We start from the raw sequence: 15097 nt of genomic DNA, 5'->3' as shown, positions 1-15097 counted from the left end.
GAATAAAAACAGCTGGTAGGGACCTGCCGAGGGACTGGAAAAAGAGGGGCGGCGGGGTGGGGGTGGGAGGAAGAGGAGAAGGGGGACAGGGGGCGCACCAAGAGTCTAGAGATAGGGCAGGGCGGGATAGGAAGAGGGAAGATAAGGCAGGATGGTGTGCAAGACACTCGGGACCTTTGCCTTTCACGGGCAAGTGCTCTGCTAACTGAGCTACCCAAGCACGACTCACGCCCCATCCTCACAGCTTTACTTCTACCAGTACCTCGCCTCCTACCTTCCAAACTTTACAGAAGCACTTCTGCGAACCTTGCAAAACTAGCACTCCTCAGAGAAAGGTCCCGAGTTCGAGTCTCGGTCTAGCACACAATTTTAATCTGCCATGAAGTTTCATATCAGCGCACACTCCGCTGCAGAGTGAAAATCTCATTCTGGAGACCTTTTCGTTGCCTTGGCAAATGTTTGGTGACGTTGAAGGGTTTTTCGTTCCTGGTCTGCCTTTAGAGGTGCGATTTAGGCCACGCCGCCGCCACAGATCACTCAAACGTGGCTCCATCTGACCTACATTTGCATACAACTTTGTTGTGGTATTTTATAATCTTAGTTTATGTCTCCAGATATAATATCATGTACATCCTCAGCCTTACTGACATCGTTCTTGTTTATTTTGCCGTATAATTTTTTGCTGCTCATATGGCCATACACGTCTTTTGTCCTCTAAAAATGGATACAGTTTCCCATAAGTGTTAGTCCTTCACGCTCTCTGCATCAAGAAGTGTCCCATTCACACTTTTCACAGTCAGCCGGTTTCTTATGTCTCTCGCTCCTTTCGCCTCCATGATTTCTACCTCACCCTTTATGGTCGTCCTATATAGCTCACCCCCACCCTGAGATACCTTGGCCTCACCCTCGACCGACACCTCACCTGGACCCCTCATCTCCAGACCATCCAGCAGAAAGCCCATTCCCGCCTCTGCCTTCTGAAACTCCTGTCTGGCCGGACATGGGGATTGCATCCTTCTACCATCCTCCACACCTACAAATCCCTCATCCGTCCTATCCTCTGTTATGCCAGCATTGCCTGGATCTCCGCCCCCACCCGCTTTTACAAGGCCCTCCAAATCCTTGAACGCCATGCGCTCCGCCTTGCCTTCCGTATCCGCCTTCCTTCCCCCACACGGCTCCTGTGTGAACTGATCCCCTTCCCCCACCTCCTCCTGTTCCTCCAACATCTCCACATCCTTTACATTGTCTGCAGGCTTGATCCCCCCCACCCTCTGGTTTCCTCCATCCTCTCCACCCCACGCCCGTTGCCACGCCTCTATCGCTGTATCCCTCCATCTCTCCACCTCCACACCCTCCATCTCCTTCATCAGGGCAATTTCCAACGCCTCCCCCTCCTGGATGACGAACTTCGCCGTGACATCTACCCTTCCTTCCAACTATAACCTGGCCTTGTTCCCCCCCCCCTCCCCAGGGCTCCCTTTTGTCCTCTTCCCTCCTTCTCCCAGAGCGGATTTTCCTCCTTCCCCCCCCCTCCCCCTGAGACCCTGCACCGCATACTTGCCTCTTTCCTTCCCACATCCCTCCCTACCTGGCCCTCTTCAGCGCACCCCCCGCTCATCTCCCCCATCTCTTCCCCTCCCTCCCTTCTTCCAGTCTCCCTCCTCTCCTTGCGCCTGGCAGATCCTCTGTCTTGACCATCGTCATTGTGCCACATCAGTGTTGTGTTTAGTGCTGTTTCTCCTATGCGTCAAGAGGTGTGATTTTAATTGTGTACTGCCTTGAGGTTCGCCATCAGTGTTTGTTATGTGCTACACCATCCGTCGATACCTTTCGTGTTCCAGTCATACTGTGCCTTGTGTTCTTTTAATTGTCACAGTGTGTGGCTTTTTGTGTGTGCTACTTTTAAACAGTTTTAACAGTTTTTTATCTCCATTTTACGGTGACCCCGTTTTTTGTCTATTGCCTTCCATGATATTCCCCCTTTTTATACCTATGTTCACCATATTCTCTCCTTTGTTCTTTTTAAATGTCTTCTATTGCATGTTTTATGTCTTTCGGCTGAAGAGCAGCGCATATGCTGCTGCCAGCCTGCCCCAATGGGGAATTGAAATACAATAAAGAAAAAAAAATCTTATGTCTCTTTTTATCAAATTAACCTTAGTGAAAACTTGCTTGCAGTCAGCATTTGTATGAGGTAGGGACATTGCAGTTAGGACAAAAAGAGCCAGCTCAGAAAAATCTTCAGTTTTTAGTAAAAGATCCCAAAACTTACCTGGCTCACCAATTTCATTCAATCCTTCAGGATACCGAGCTTGTGCATTCTGCAGCAGTTTCCATTGATCGCCTATTATCTGGTTTTTTTTCGTGCTCATCTGTTGCGATTATAAGCGGAACCACTTCAATAAGTGGCATTAGCGCTCGGAAACGGCTCCTGAAATTGTGAGAGGCCGCTGATCCCGGTTTGAAAACTTGTAACTTTGACAAGACAGGGTCATCCGTGTTGTATCGTTTTTTTTTTATTTCTGTGGAAGCAGCTTCGTAGAAATTCTTGGAACATGAGAAGAATTGTTCAATATCTGCAGGATGTCTGACCACGTCTGGATGTCTTATGAGCTCGTACAATTTGACGCCAAGATACAGTTCTGTGTTACGGAGTTGATGTCGCTGACTTTCAGCGTCTCATGACATATTCGCGTTGTAAGTAACGCATTAGGATTTCCTGGTAGAGTTCACGTATTTTCCTATGTAGATTGTGAATAACTGCTTTCTCGCTTTGAAATTCCGGATTGAATGTATTAAAAAAAGGTAGCGGCCATTCAAGAAACAAAAATAAAGTTTCTAGAATGGGTTGCTGAGTTTTTCAGGAATAAACACTGCCAGATTTCGCACATCGGATTTGGCTTTATGTGCACGATTGATCGTGAAATCGATAGAATAAGACGTAGGGCTTCCCACTGCTCTAAAATTCTTTCAGCCACTGCTGACAATGAAAGCCATCTTGTCTGAGATGGCTTAAGAATTTTGTGCGGCTGCACTTCAACAAACGACTGGAAGTTAAGAAAATCAAAACTGGCGTTTATTACTGTGTTTAAAAAAGTTATGAATATCACGAGCTAGTTGCTTTATACTATCACGCAACTGTTTACATGCTTCGCTGGCACACAAATGGGCTGAGTGACAAACGTCTTTCACTATTGTGATTTCTTTAAAACCACGTTCTAATGTAGTTTTTACGGAGTCGTTTTCACCCATCATGACGTTACACCCATCTGAGCCAAAGCCTATAACCTTTTTCAGTGGGTTCGATTCCCGGCGGGGTCAGAGATTTTCTCCGCCTCGTGATGACTGGGTATTGTGTGATGTCTTTAGATTAGTTAGGTTTAAGTAGTTCTAAGTTCTAGGGGACTGATGACCATAGATGTTAAGCCCCATAGGGCTCAGAGCCATCTGAACTATTTTTCAGTGGGACATTGATAAGAGATCTGTATAAATTCTCGGCACTGGCTGTGGGAATATCATCAGCATCGGTTCTTTCCTTAAAAACGTTGTGAAACTCCCAAAACGTGCTACATATTTTTTGAGCTTCTTGATGAAAATTGCGAACCACAACGCAAGCAGTTTTCACCGTCGAAATGTCGGTTATCTCGTCCGTCATGACCGATAATTTATATATTTTTTGTAGTTTTGGGGCTAATTCTGCTTTATGAGCATCTCCAAGAATGTTCTTTACCACTGCTGTTACTTTAGTACGTTTGAGTTCTATTTCCTTTCCATTGGTCAGCATCTGAAAATGCAATGTTATGCCCTGAAAAAAAAAGTTTAATTTTTACGCTAGAACCAGATTTGTTGTTTATATGTTTTTTGGTAATGGTGTGAGATATTTCAGCTGCCATCGATGTATGTACCCGGGCAAAAGGCACACTTAGCTTTAGTTGAATCATTTGCGTCTGTCAGAAGCCAGTCCTTAAATGCTAGATCCTTTATCCGCTGATGTCTAAAATTTGGTGAGCGATGCTGCAGTGATTGTTACGTTCCTTTTTTCTTGTCCAGCCGCCTTTTCTGGGTATTTTTCTTGGTGGAGTAAAGAGTACACGAACGGTTACTGTCTGCCTCACAATCACTTATAACAGCTCGTGGTATTGCGGTAGCGTTCTCGCTTCCCGCGCACGTGGTCCCGGGTTCGATTCCCGGCGGGGCCAGGGATTTTCTCTGCCTCGTGATGACTGGGTGTTGTGTGTCTTTCATCATCATTTCATCCCCATCGACACGCAAGTCGCCGAAGTGGCGTCAACTCGAAAGACTTGCACCAGGCGAACGGTCTACCCGACGGGGGGCCCTAGCCACACGGCATTTCCATTACTTATAACTGTAGGTAAGTAGATAGCACAATACTACACGTATGGGACAGAGAAAAGTACACTCCTGGAAATGGAAAAAAGAACACATTGACACCGGTGTGTCAGACCCACCATACTTGCTCCGGACACTGCGAGAGGGCTGTACAAGCAACGATCACACGCACGGCACAGCGGACACACCAGGAACCGCGGTGTTGGCCGTCGACTGGCGCTAGCTGCGCAGCATTTGTGCACCGCCGCCGTCAGTGTCAGCCAGTTTGCCGTGGCATACGGAGCTCCATCGCAGTCTTTAACACTGGTAGCATGCCGCGACACCGTGGACGTGAACCGTATGTGCAGTTGACGGACTTTGAGCGAGGGCGTATAGTGGGCATGCGGGAGGCCGGGTGGACGTACCGCCGAATTGCTCAACACGTGGGGCGTGAGGTCTCCACAGTACATCGATGTTGTCGCCAGTGGTCGGCGGAAGGTGCACGTGCCCGTCGACCTGGGACCGGACCGCAGCGACGCACGGATGCACGCCAAGACCGTAGGATCCTACGCAGTGCCGTAGGGGACCGCACCGCCACTTCCCAGCAAATTAGGGACACTGTTGCTCCTGGGGTATCGGCGAGGACCATTCGCAACCGTCTCCGTGAAGCTGGGCTACGGTCCCGCACACCGTTAGGCCGTCTTCCGCTCACGCCCCAACATCGTGCAGCCCGCCTCCAGTGGTGTCGCGACAGGCGTGAATGGAGGGACGAATGGAGACGTGTCGTCTTCAGCGATGAGAGTCGCTTCTGCCTTGGTGCCAATGATGGTCGTATGCGTGTTTGGCGCCGTGCAGGTGAGCGCCACAATCAGGACTGCATACGACCGAGGCACACAGGGCCAACACCCGGCATCATGGTGTGGGGAGCGATCTCCTACACTGGCCGTACACCACTGGTGATCGTCGAGGGGACACTGAATAGTGCACGGTACATCCAAACCGTCATCGAACCCATCGTTCTACCATTCCTAGACCGGCAAGGGAACTTGCTGTTCCAACAGGACAATGCACGTCCGCATGTATCCCGTGCCACCCAACGTGCTCTAGAAGGTGTAAGTCAACTACCCTGGCCAGCAAGATCTCCGGATCTGTCCCCCATTGAGCATGTTTTGGACTGGATGAAGCGTCGTCTCACGCGGTCTGCACGTCCAGCACGAACGCTGGTCCAACTGAGGCGCCAGGTGGAAATGGCATGGCAAGCCGTTCCACAGCACTACATCCAGCATCTCTACGATCGTCTCCATGGGAGAATAGCAGCCTGCATTGCTGCGAAAGGTGGATATACACTGTACTAGTGCCGACATTGTGCATGCTCTGTTGCCTGTGTCTATGTGCCTGTGGTTCTGTCAATGTGATCATGTGATGTATCTGACCCCAGGAATGTGTCAATAAAGTTTCCCCTCCCTGGGACAATGAATTCACGGTGTTCTTATTTCAATTTCCAGGAGTGTAGATACTACATACGCCGAGGCGAGCTGTAGTCAGTGCCGGAAACACACATGCGCTGAACTGTTAATGCACTATGAACTCAGAGCGCCGTAACGATCGCCTTATTTCGTTAAAGAGCGATAGATATGTGTTCATGTTCAAATGTCTGGCTACTTCGTAATGAAATACCTACTGAAATAATACCGCACTACGCATTGTTAGACTGCATATGTTGGCAGCGCAACGATTTCAGTTCGGTAACTGTCGGTAAGCATCGGAGGAAGGGGCCATCTATTCTTGGCTGAGTATCGCTTTGGTGATAGTCTGATACGACAAATACGAAGAACGGAATTTGTTCCTCGCGGATTCTCGGCTAACTAACCATATAGTAAACTGCTTTTTCTTTTAAATGATGACATGTTTATTTATCGATAGCTTAGACTAGACTTTCAGTACATGATAGCTTGTTACGTCAATTTCTGTGTGACTGAAGGCCATTGAAACAAAAATTAATATAAATGAGAAAAAAATTATTTTATTTCCATCGGACTTTCTCGTGCTCATTGTCACGTACTCTAGTGTGTAAATTCGAAACTTAGTTAAAATGAACTGAACTACTGATGGCCTCAGGAGAGTCAGTCATGACAAAACTCTACCATCTGGTGAGCAAGATGTATGAGACAGGCGAAATACCCTCAGACTTTAAGAAGAATATAATAATTCCAATCCCAAAGAAAGCAGGTGTTGACAGATGTGAAAGTTACCGAACTATCAGTTTAATAAGTCACAGTTGCAAAATACTAACGCGAATTCTTTACAGACGAATGGAAAAACTGGTAGAAGCCGACCTCGGGGAGGATCAGTTTGGATTCCGTAGAAATGTTGGAACACGTGAGGCAATACTGACCTTACGACTTATCTTGGAAGAAAGATTAAGAAAAGGCAAACCTACGTTTCTAGCATTTGTAGACTTAGAGAAAGCTTTTGACAATGTTGACTGGAATACTCTCTTTCAAATTCTGAAGGTGTCAGGGGTAAAATACAGGGAGCGAAAGGCTATTTACAATTTGTACAGAAACCAGATGGCAGTTATAAGAGTCGAGGGGCATGAAAGGGAAGCAGTGGTTGGGAAAGGAGTGAGACAGGGTTGTAGCCTCTCCCCGATGTTATTCAATCTGTATATTGAGCAAGCAGTAAAGGAAACAAAAGAAAAATGCGGAGTAGGTATTAAAATTCATGGAGAAGAAGTAAAAACTTTGAGGTTCGCCGATGACATTGTAATTCTGTCAGAGACAGCAAAGGACTTGGAACAGCAGTTGAACGGAATGGATAGTGTCTTGAAAGGAGGATATAAGATGAACATCAACAAAAGCAAAACGAGGATAATGGAATGTAGTCAAATTAAGTCGGGTGATGCTGAGGGAATTAGATTAGGAAATGAGACACTTAAAGTAGTAAAGGAGTTTTGCTATTTAGGGAGTAAAATAACCGATGATGGTCGAAGTAGAGAGGATATAAAATGTAGACTGGCAATGGCAAGGAAAGCGTTTCTCAAGAAGAGAAATTTGTTAACATCGAATATAGATTTAGGTGTCAGGAAGTCGTTTCTGAAAGTATTTGTATGGAGTGTAGCCATGTATGGAAGTGAGACATGGACGATAACTAGTTTGGACAAGAAGAGAATAGAAGCTTTCGAAATGTGGTGCTACAGAAGAATGCTGAAGATAAGGTGGGTAGATCACGTAACTAATGAGGAGGTATTGAATAGGATTGGGGAGAAGAGAAGTTTGTGGCACAACTTGACTAGAAGAAGGGATCGGTTGGTAGGACATGTTCTGAGGCATCGAGGGATCACAAATTTAGCATTGGAGGGCAGCGTGGAGGGTAAAAATCGTAGGGGGAGACCAAGAGATCAATACACTAAGCAGGTTCAGAAGGATGTAGGTTGCAGTAGGTACTGGGAGATGAAGAAGCTTGCACAGGATAGAGTGGCATCGAGAGCTGCATCAAACCAATCTCAGGACTGAAGACCACAACAACAACAACAGTTAAAATGATTACGCTTTATCAACTAATTAATTTTTATGAATTGCAAATAAATAAATATTGATTAACGTCATTATTACAATAAAGCCTTTAATTTCTTTAGTAATAGGAAAGTCACAGGCATGTTGTGTTTATGTCCAAATTTTAGAAATTTAAATTGTAACTAAAGAGTACAAAAATCTACCAATAGAAGCGCTAATTTTAGATAACATTGCGCCATATTCAGGAAATGAACGAGTCTAATGTATTACCAAGGAGAATAGATCTATTCTCTTTGTGTATTACATTCAACAGTTTTTGAATTGCCGAATAACAATCTGTTTCGCGTGTGTCATTTCCATGCAAATTAGAAGTATAACTTATAATACGCGAGAGCAAGGGCCACTATCCCGTGTGAAGTTTTTCTAGTTTCCTGGGATAAGGGGGAAGCGTGGCAAGAAGGAACGAAAGCAAAAGCCAACGCATAACAGTGGAAAGATTTCTTCGCAGTATTGACAACGGGCACGCAGTCCTCGCTTATTGTGGTGTAAACAGCACGAAAGTAAACACATTTGCTGAAAGCGTGTATTTGAGCAAGTTCATTAAGTTACGGAACTTTTTTATATCAATGAATAAGAAATATAGAAAAAAGTAAATCACGATGTGACACGGTTATTCAATGAGTGAGACATGAATTACATTGAAAACCATGTAACATTTATTTTAATACTCAGAACAGACATAATCATTAACAAGTCAGTCGCAGGCGCTGCATTCTTCTGGAGTCTAGATTTCAGTGTCATCATCATTATCATCATCATGAACACTATCGCGTCCGTTCATTGTAGTGCCGCACATTGCAAATCGCGTTCGTTGGCAGCAGTGCGTAAAACTACTGAACGTTCCGGACTCTGCCGACGACCTAATGGTCAAAGTTCTCGATTTAGGACTATTGACCAATACAATTTATTAATCAGTATTGCATGTAGATTGATTTGATGCGATTTTCATCATCATATGGCCATTTTTAATTGTGATGGTCGGTCATTGACCTTTGTGAGGTATCACAACACATATACAAAATGGCTGTAGGGGGCTCAGTTTTCATGCGGTGTGGCTCATAATTGAGATTTATGCCATTCATTTAATTCTAATAGGACACAGTATTCGGGAAAAAATTTCGGTCATGCTCTTATTCCGGATGCGTGCTGTAGTATCTTTAGCAGCACGCTGACCAGCTTGTTAGTTTAGGAAAACTAAGTCCGTTACCGAAAGTTGCCATATATTGCATCCTTGAGCCCCCGGTTCTCGATGTACGACTATTGGCCATTATAGTGCAGCAGATGGCAACATTCGATAACGGACTTGCTTTCCTCAACTAACAAGCTGTTTAAGGTGCTGCTAAAGACACTACAGCACCTGTCCGGGATAACAGCATGACCGAAAATTTTTTCCCGAATTTCGAAAAACTAAGACTGGCGAGTACCATTAGAATTGACTAGTCTAAATCTCAAATATGAGCCACATCGCATGAAAACTGAGCCCCTGACAGCCATTTTGCATCTGTGTTCTGTTACCTCATAAAGGTCAATGACCGATCGTAACAATTGAAAATGGTGATATGATAATGAAAATAGCATCAAACCAATCTGCATGCAATACTGATCAATAAACTATAATTGTCAATAGTCGTACATCGGGAACCGGGGGCTCAAGGACGCAACAGATGGCAACATTCGATAACGGACTTGTTTTCCTCAACTAATATGCTGTCACAGGCACTGGTCAGTCTTTATGTAGCCGCTCGAGCAACAGCATTGGAACGCTCACACAGAATCCAAGATGGTACTCCAGGCGGCTGTAAAAATAAATGTGCGCAACGGAAAATAATAACCGCTAAAATGAAGATTTGCCCCTGTCTGACCACCGCCTGAAGCAGATCTTAGGATCTCTTAATGGACCTTAACATATAAATTACAACCTAAACATAAATGAATGATTAAGGCAACTAATAATACTAAATGATAATCGTTGTTCCTGCTTATATACACTACTGGACATTACAATTGATACACCAAGAAGAAATGCTATATTATACTAGAACTGACATGTGATTACATTTTCACGCAATTTGGCTGCATAATTCCTGAGTTATCAGTACCCAGAACAGCCACCACTGGCCGTAATAAGGGCCTTGATACACCTGGGCATTGAGTCAAACAGATCTTGGATGACGTGTACAGGTACAGCTGCCCACGCAGCTTCAACACGATATCACTGTTCATCAAGAGCAGCGACCAGCGTATTGTGACGAGCCAATTGCTCGGCCACCATTGACCAGACGTTTTCAATTGATGAGAGATCTGGAGAATGTGCTGCCCAGGGCAGCAGTCGAACATTTTCTGTATCCAGAAAGGCCCGTACAGGATCTGCAACATGCGGTCGTCCATTATCCTGCTGAAATGTAGGGTTTTGCAGTGATCGAATGAAGCGTAGAGCCACGGGTCGTAACACATCTGAAATGTAACGTCCACCGTTCAAAGTGCCGTCAATGCGAACAAGAGGTGACCGAGACGTGTAACCAATGGCACCCCATACCATCACGCCGGATGATACGCCAGTATGGCGATGACGAATACACGCTTCCAATGTGCGTTCACCGCGATGTCGCCAAACACGGATGCGCCAACCTTGTGTGAATGCTCTGAAAAGCTAATCATTTGCATATCCCAGCATCTTTTTCCTGTCGGTTAAATTTCACGTCTTTAGCACGTCATCTTCGTGGTGTAGCAATTTTAATAGCCAGTAGTGTATTTATTGTAGATTAAAAAAATCCTTTATGTTACAAAGTTTATATTTGCTAAGTAAAATTACTAATAAATTGCCCAACTCTGGCCCTTATTATGACTGCGCGATCTAATTTCAATAACGCGACATGACTGACATCATCCACATACCAAACACTAAAAGACACTACTTCCAAAGATGATCTGCGGTGATATGGAATCTCAGTAGAAATGAACTAACGTGATCATAGCTGTTTAGCTTTCATAGCTCTAATAAGCCGAAGCAGTTCGCGATATCACCGTGTGTACTGCATCTGGTGCGTGGAAGTGATGGTTCTCGTACTCGTCTGCGATGATGGAAGAACTCCAACCACAAATAAACTCTTTCAAACAATAGGACGGCAGAACGCGGTCCTCCGACTAATATACTCTAATACTGTCTTCTCCTCTCTGTATTCTACAGACGAGAAACGTGAACTCGCAGCCACAAGGACGGAGTTCAGATAACGTCTCGACATAAGTACAGGCAGAAGAAGTGTTCTTAATCGCTGAATGCTGCGTACTCAACGACGACTTCCAAACCTGAGGCGAAGTCCAGAATCGTATAAGTTCACAACAGTACAGTGCCTAACCGTTCTAACTATAAAATCTCCACTGGACTCGCATTCGGGAGGACGACGGTTCAATCCCGTCTCCTGATTAAGGTTTTCCGTGATTTCCCTAAATCGTTTCAGGTAAATGCCGGGATGGATCCTTTGAAAGGGCACGGCCGATTTCCTTTCACATACTTCCCTAACCAGAGCTTGTGCTCCGTCTCTAATGACCTCGTTGTCGACGGGACGTTAAACACTAATCTCCTCCTCCTATAAAATCTCGCGAGCACAAAGACAGCAAGTCCGTCCGTACCAACAAGAAGCTGATACTGAGCGACCGTCACACACGGGAGCTCAAAACGGACGACCTTCTTCTCTCCACCCCTTGCCTCCCAGCAAGGCTCGGCTCCCCAACATCGTAATTTCAAAAAACGAATCAAATTCCCGAAACCACAAACTATTCTCCCTCTCTACAGATTCTTACGAACGCCGACCAACCATATTTTAGTCTTTTGTCGTCCAGCGCGGAAAGTTTGCGAGGAAAAACCTATGCTCGTACAATGGTACGCTTCTGACTAATAATCTTTGGAAATAACCCAGTCTGCTTAGTTTCCGAGGTGCCGCTTCTTTGTTCCTCTCACCAGCGTCCAAGATTTCCGTAGTTTCCAAAGTATAATCCTTCCGGTTCGGCTACAACACCAGCCGGTCGCGACTCTATTATGCTCCAGCACTTAGCTGCTACGACGTCCGTCTCCTACTTCCTGGGTTTAAGCAGGACCAAACACACCTGTGTGAGCCTTCCGCCCAGGGCTTGAGTCCCGTCTGCTGTTTCATTTCTACTGCCGTTCCACCCTCTACTAGTATGATAATAAAGACACTCCGTCACCTTTCATGCAATAAGCGTTAACAATTATTTACAAGGCGTACGTGACAATGTCAGTCTCCTTTAAATATATATACGATGTACTACCTATCAAATAATACCTAATGTTGTTGTAGATCATGGCACAGTATGTGGATGAGTGCTTGTGAGGTGCGAAATTATAGCCACCTTACAAGAAGATGCCACGTTATTACAGGAGGTGAAGGCATACCCGCCCTACAGTGTAAAAGCAATAGAAATATTGCTATTGAGACCAAAAACTATGCAGGTGTTCAAGTCATCCTGCATAGTCCATCGGTGTTCTGTGGTGAAGTTCTACCTTTAGCAACAATGATGCCAATCAGCACCGTAATGGCTGGGTCACCGTTGCTTTAGTACGTGGACCTAAAAGCGATAAAGTAGCAGGTCTAGAAAATTTTAACAACCTTGACGTCATTTATATATACGATGACAGTAACTTGTTCTCGAAAGAACATTTACTGTTGATGACCGTGCAGCTTTTCCCTGGAATAAACGATGACTAACTGAAAACCTCAGCTGCCGACAGGTGTTGTTGATATACTTCGATGTGGGCAGCTGAAAATGTGTGCCCCGACCGGGACTCGAACCCGGGACCTCCTGCTTACGTGGCAGACGCTCTATCCATCTGAGCCACCGAGAACACAGAAGAATAGCGCGATTGCAGGGACTTGTCCCTTGCACGCTTCCCGTGAGAGAGACATTCCCAACTGTCCACAATTCTACATATATATTGTACCTTATAGACATGCAAGCCATGTAAGCAGGAGGTCCCGGGTTCGAGTCCCGGTCGGGGCACACATTTTCAGCTGTCCACATCGAGGTATATCAACAACACCTGTCGGCAGCTGAGGTTTCCAGTTAGTGACCGTTTATACTTGACGTCATTGCTTATCGGACATTCCAGATTGCAGAGGTCTACAGTAGAGATATGGGTAAACTGAGGGAGCTTCCGCAGGAAAGCTTCTGTGATATTTGGAAGGTCTGAGACGTGGTAGTGGCGGAATTAAACGACGGGTTGTGAGTCGTGTGCTTAGTTCAGTTGGTAGAGCACTTGCCTGCGAAAGGCAATGGGGCCGAGTTCGAGTCTCGGTCGGGCACACAGTTTTAATCTGCCAGGAAGTTTTATATTATGATACTTTGGGCCAAAAATAACGTGAAATACGAAGTATTCTGAAGTGGAAGATACTTTATATCAGCGCGGCTTTCTGTTTTCTATGGTCTGGAGATATGCAGACCTACGCAGCGACATTGGGAAACTACAGAATAACATATTATACAGTATGGAATACCCGTCACCCGCCGTCCCCTTCTAAACAGCTGTGTGGGGCACTGCTAACAATTCTCTTACACAACAGCAGATTTCAGGCGCGTCACCCATACGGAACGTCACGACTGACAACTTCTTCACCTCCGTGAAGGTGGCAGATGACCTGAAACAAAAAGGAAGACGTTTAGCTGGCGCTACCGGCCGCTGTGGCCGAGCGGTTCTAGGCGCTTCAGTCTGGAACCGCGCTGCTGCTACGGTCACAGGTTCGAATCTTTCCTCAGGCATGGATGTGTGTGATGTCGTTAGGTTAGTTAGGTTTAAGTAGTTCTAAGTCTAGGGGACTGATGACCTCAGATGTTAAGTCCCATAGTGCTTAGAGCCATTTAAACCATTTTTTTAGTTGGTGCTCTTTGGAGATAACTGAAGAAGATCCTTCCTGCAGCATGAAGTGGAGACAACACATGGTATGCAACACACAAGTCAGGCGACAATCTTCTCACAGCATACCAAGGGAAAAAGAAAAAAATATCTGTGTCCTGAGTGACATGGAGTAGGAATTAAATTCCATGGAGAAGAAATAAAAAGTTTGAGGTTTTCCGACGACATTGTAATTCTGTCACAGACAAGAAAGGACCTGGAAGAGCAGCTGAATGGAATGGACAGTGTCTTGAAAGAAGAATGAAGATGAACATCAACTAAAGCAAACCGAGGATAATGGAATGTGGTCAAATTAACTCAGGTGATGCTGAGGGTATTAGATTAAGGAATGACACATTAAGTAGTAAATGAGTTTTGCTATTTGGGGAGCAAAATAACTGATGATGGTTGAAGTAGAGAGGATATAAAATTTAGACTGGCTATTGCAAGGAAAGTGTTTCTGAAGAAGAGAAATTTGTTAACATTGAGTATAGATTTAAGTATCAGGAAATCTTTTCTGGAAGTATTTACATGCAGCGTAGTCATGTATGGAAGACCGACATGGACGATAAACAGTTTAGACAAGAAGGGTATATAAGCTTTCGAAATGTGGTGGTACAGGAGAATGCTGAAGATTAGATAGGCAGATCACGAAACTAATGAGGAAGTACTGAACAGAATTGGAGAGAAGGGCAATTTGTGGCACAACTTGACTAGAAGAAGAGATCGGGTGGTAGGATACGTTCTGAGGCATCAAGGGATCACCAATTTATTACTGGAGGGAAGCGTGGAAATGCTGAAGATTAGATAAGTAGATCACATAACTGATGAGGAGGTACTGAACAGAATTGGGGAGAAGAGGAATTTGTGGCACAACTTGACTAGAAGAAGTGATCGGTTGATAGAACATGTTCTGAAGCATCAAGGGATCACCAATTTAGTACTGGAGGGAAGCATGGAGGGTAAAAATCTTAGATGGATACGCTAAGCAGGTTCAGAAGGATGTAGGTTGGAGTAGTTATTTGGAGATGAAAAGGCTTGGACAGGAGAGAGTATCATGGAGAGCTGCATCAAACCAGTCTCTGGACTGAAGACCATAACAGACAGCAGCAGTTTACCAGAATGTTGCAGTCAACCCCATTGTTTGCCAAAGTTCGAATATAGTTTTGTTAAAAATATTTTTTACAATCATTGTCCCAAAGTCATTTTCCGATCTGAAGTTCCCTGCCCATTTTGCTAAATCTAAATTTTTTATCACTCTGTATGGTCAAAAGATCATTGTGAG

The 15097-nt window shown here is 45.0% G+C and overlaps 1 non-coding gene across 1 annotated transcript; it reads right to left on the bottom strand.

The window, feature by feature from the left end:
* Positions 1-12694: 12694 nt before the first annotated feature.
* Trnat-cgu (transfer RNA threonine (anticodon CGU)) lies at positions 12695-12769 on the bottom strand. The gene has a single exon. It is a non-coding gene; the product is annotated as a tRNA-Thr (tRNA).
* Positions 12770-15097: the final 2328 nt, after the last annotated feature.

This window comes from Schistocerca cancellata, chromosome 11 (assembly GCF_023864275.1).
Source record: "Schistocerca cancellata isolate TAMUIC-IGC-003103 chromosome 11, iqSchCanc2.1, whole genome shotgun sequence".
NCBI classification, from domain to species: Eukaryota; Metazoa; Arthropoda; class Insecta; order Orthoptera; family Acrididae; genus Schistocerca; species Schistocerca cancellata.
This window is presented reverse-complemented; position numbering and strand designations above follow the sequence as displayed.